Here is a 4,799-nt window from a genome sequence, read left to right on the forward strand (position 1 = left end):
ACGGGCCGATTTGACACTAGCCGTACGGGCCTTAACTGAGAATGTTGGGCCTTTAGCTGGGCTGGCCCATTATGGTTTGCAAAATCTTGTGGGCCTTTAGCTGGGACGACCCATTATGGTCCGCTAAATCTTGTGGGCCTTTAGTTGGGCCGGCCCATTTAATCTTTATGGGCCACTTTTGGGCCGGTCCACGTGTCAACGTATCATAGGCGCATCTCGCCCATTGGATGAGTGACACCTGTGCCAACGCGGAGCTGACACGTGGTTCCGTCAGCCAATGAGAATTTTACATGTGGAAAATCGGCATTGGTTGTGGCTGTGAGCGGGTTATCGGATCCAAAACCGGACCCATTAGCATAACGGCGACCCGTTACGGTCGATGCCACGTGTCGGTCACCCTTGACGAAAGCACTTCTATGACGCGTGATTTATCGTCATGGAAGTGGACACTTCCGTGATGATAATTTTGGTAATGTCATGGAACACTTCTACGACAGCACAGGTATGACTATCTTGATTCAGTCATAAAACTGTCATCGATGTACATGCATGACAGAAAACGTGACCTACTGTGACAAACACGTATCATCACGGAAGTGTATTTTTTTGTAGTGTATGAGGAAGCGATGATGAGCCCATATTCCGCAAAATGGCTTGAGGCCATGAAATCTGAGATGGGATCCATGTATGAGAACAAAGTGTGGACTTTGGTTGACTTTCCCGATGAACGGCAAGCCATAGAGAATGAATGGATCGTCAAGAAGAAGACTAACACTGACAGTAATATTACTGTCTACAAAGCTCGACTTGTTGCAAAAGGGTTTTCCGACAAGTTCAAGGAGTTGACTACAATGAGATTTTCTCACTCGTATCGATGCTTAAGTCTGTCCGAATCATGTTAGCAATTGCCGCATTTATGAAATCTGGCAAATGGATGTCAAAACTGCATTCCTTAATGGATTTATTAAAGAAGAGTTGTATATGATGCAACCAGAAGGTTTTGTCGATCCTAAAGGTGCTAACAAAGTGTGCAAGCTCCAGCGATCCATTTATGGACTGGTGCAAGCATCTCAGAGTTGGAATATACGCTTTGATGAGTTGATCAAAGCATATAGTTTTATACAGACTTGCGGTGAAGCCTGTATTTACAAGAAAGTGAGTGGAGCACTACAGCCTTTCTGATAAGTATATGTGAATGACATATTGTTGATCGGAAATGATGTAGAATTTTCTGGAAAGCATAAAGGAGTGTTTGAAAGGAGTTTTTCAAAGAAAGACCTCGGTGAAGCTACTTACATATTGGGCATCAAGATCAATAAAGATAGATCAAGACGCTTGATAAGACTTTCGATGAGTACATACCTTGATAAGATTTTGAAGGAGTTCAAAATGGATCAGTCAAAGAAGGAGTTCTTGCCTGAGTTGTAAGGTATGAAGTTGAGTAAGACTCAAAACCCGACCACGGCAGAAGATAGAGAGAGAATGAAAGGCATTCCCTATGCCTCGGTCATAGGTTCTATAAAGTATGCCATGTTGTATACCAGATCTATTGTGTACCTTGCCATGAGTTTGGCAAAGGGGTACAATAGTGATCCAGGAGTAGATCACTGGACAACGCTCAAAATTATCCTTAGAGGACTAAGGAAATATTTCTCGGTTATGGAGGTGATAAAGAGTTCATCGTAAAGAGTTACGTCGATGCAAGCTTTAACACCGATCTGGATGACTCTGAGTCTCAATTTGGATACATATTGAAAGTGGGAGCAATTAGCTAGAGTAGCTCCATGTAGAGCATTGTAGTCATAGAAATTTGCAAAATACATACGGATCTGAATGTGGCAGACCCGTTGACTAAACTTCTCTCACAAGCAAAACATGATCACACCTTAGTACTCTTTGGGTGTTAATCACATGGCGATGTGAACTAGATTATTGAATCTAGTAAACCCTTTGGGTGTTGGTCACATGGCGATGTGAACTATGGGTGTTAATCACATGGTGATGTGAACTATTGGTGTTTGAATCACATGGCGTTGTGAACTAGATTATTGACTCTAGTGCAAGTGGGAGACTGAAGTAAATATGCCCTAGAGGCAATAATAAAGTAGTTATTTATATTTCCTTATATCATGATAAATGTTTATTATTCATGCTAGAATTATATTAACCGGAAACTTAGTACAAGTGTGAATACATAGACAAAACAAAGTGTCCCTAGTATGCCTCTACTTGACTAGCTCGTTAATCAAAGATGATTAAGTTTCCTGACCATAGACACGTGTTGTCATTTGATGAACGGGATCACATCATTAGAGAATGATGTGGTGAACAAGACCCATCCGTTAGCTTAGCATAATGATCGTTTAGTTTTATTGCTATTGCTTTCTTCATGACTTACACATATTCCTCTGACTATGAGATTATGCAACTCCCGAATACCGGAGGAACACCTTGTGTGCTATCAAACTTCACAACATATCTGGGTGATTATAAAGATGCTCTACAGGTGTCTCTGAAGGTATTTGTTGGGTTGGCATAGATCAAGATTAGGATTTGTCACTCCGTGTATCGGAGAGGTATCTCTGGGCCCTCTCGGTAATGCACATCACTATAAGCCTTGCAAGCAATGTGACTAATGAGTTAGTTGCGGGATGATGCATTACGGAACGAGTAAAGAGACTTGCCGGTAACGAGATTGAACTAGGTATGATGATACTGATGATCGTATCTCGGGCAAGTAACATACCGATGACAAAGGGAATGACATATGTTGTTATGCGGTTTGACCGATAAAGATCTTCGTAGAATATGTAGGAACCAATATGAGCATCCAGGTTCCGCTATTGGTTATTGATCGGAGATGTGTCTCGGTCATGTCTACATAGTTCTCGAACCCGTAGGGTCTGCACGCTTAACGTTTGATGACGATTTGTATTATGAGTTGTGTGTTTTGGTGACCGAAGTTTGTTCGGAGTCCGGATGAGATCACGGACATGACGAGGAGTCTTGAAACGGTCGAGAGGTAAATATTGATATATTGGAAGGTTATACACGGACACCGGAATGATTCCGAAGAGGTTCGGGGATTTTTCGGAGTACCGGGAGGTTACCAAAACCCCCTGGGAAAGTTAATGGGCCTCATGGGCCATAGTGGAGAGAGGGAGGCAGGCCACAGCAGGTGGCGCGCGCCTCCCCCTGCCCAATCCGAATTGGACAAGGGGTGGGGGCGCGGCCCCCCTTCCTTCTCCCTCTCCCCTCTTTCCCCTTTCCCCTCTCTGTTGGAAGGAAGGGGGGCGAATCCTACTAGGAGTGGAGTCCTAGTAGGACTCCCCCCATGGCACGCCACCCCTAGGGCCGGCCACCTCCTCCTCCCCTCCTTTATATACGGGTGCGGGGGGCACCCCAAAGGCACATCAATTGTTCTCTTAGCCGTGTGCGGTGCCCCCCTCCATAGTTTACTCCTCTGGTCATAGCGTCGTAGTGCTTAGGCGAAGCCCTGCGCAGATCACATCACCAACACCATCACCACGCCGTCGTGCTGACGGAACTCTCCCTCGACCCTCTGCTGGATCAAGAATTCGAGGGACGACATCGAGCTGAACGTGTGCTGAACATGGAGGTGTCGTACGTTCGGTACTTGGATCGGTTGGATCGTGAAGACGTTCGACTACATCAACCGCGTTAACCTAACGCTTCCGCTTTCGGTCTACGAGGGTACGTGGACACACTCTCCCCCTCTCGTTGCTATGCATCTCCTAGATAGATCTTGCGTGATCGTAGGTATTTTTTTGAAATTGCATGCTACGTTCCCCAACAAGAACATGGTATTGAAGATCCAAAAAGAGAGACAACCATCTAGCTACTATGGACCCGTAGGTCCTAAGGGAACTACTCACACATGGTCATGGAGGCAGCAAGGTTGATAGAGATGGATCCAGCAATGGCTTCCCCCTTCGGTAGGGCCCCAGAAGAGGCCTCCAGATGGGATCTCCTTGGAATAGTGGCTTAAGGCGGCGATGAATTTCTTCTTGAGGTACAACGGATGGTTTCGGTATTTATAGGGAATTATGGCGGTGGAATCAAGTAAATGCAGTGCCTGTGGGCCCCACATGGTCAAGGGGCACAATCACCCTGGTTGCGCCACCTGTCTGTGTGAGCCCCTTGATGCTCGTTTCGATCTCTCCCGAAACTTCCTGTGTTTCTTGTTGTCCAAAAAAATCATATTAAATTGGCAACATATTTTGTCCTTCGTAGATATTGATTTCCTGCGAAACAAAAAACAAATAAAAAACATGAACTAGCACTAGGCACTAAACTAATCGGTTAGTCTAGAAAATAATATAAAAGGCTATACCAAGCATATAAAAATGATAATATAATAGCATGTAATAATAAAAATTATAGATACGTTTGAGACGTATCACCCTGACATCATGCCTCGATCTCATCTTACTAAGAACACAACTTCCTTGTACTTCGCTGGCATCGAGATGTCGACAGTGTCCTATGTCGATAGTGTCCTCCGAGCCGGACACGATGTTCCTCGTCTGGTCGATCCATGCTTCTCTGGCCACACTGCCCTTAATGCTCCAAACCTCCATCTCATGAAGGAAGAGTTGCATGCTATGGAGATCATCGCAGAGCCATACGACATCAGGACATACGACCCAGAGGCGTCATCCATGGTCGGTTGCTTTGCCGCTAAGCAAGGAGAGTAAGCCACGGGTCAAAGAAGCAAGCGGCCATGGAAATATTGGACTTCCTTTCTATTGTTGAAGAAGGAAGGAGGAAGCTTCATC

Source organism: Aegilops tauschii, chromosome 3 (genome assembly GCF_002575655.3).
Source record: "Aegilops tauschii subsp. strangulata cultivar AL8/78 chromosome 3, Aet v6.0, whole genome shotgun sequence".
In the NCBI taxonomy this organism is placed as follows: Eukaryota; Viridiplantae; Streptophyta; class Magnoliopsida; order Poales; family Poaceae; genus Aegilops; species Aegilops tauschii.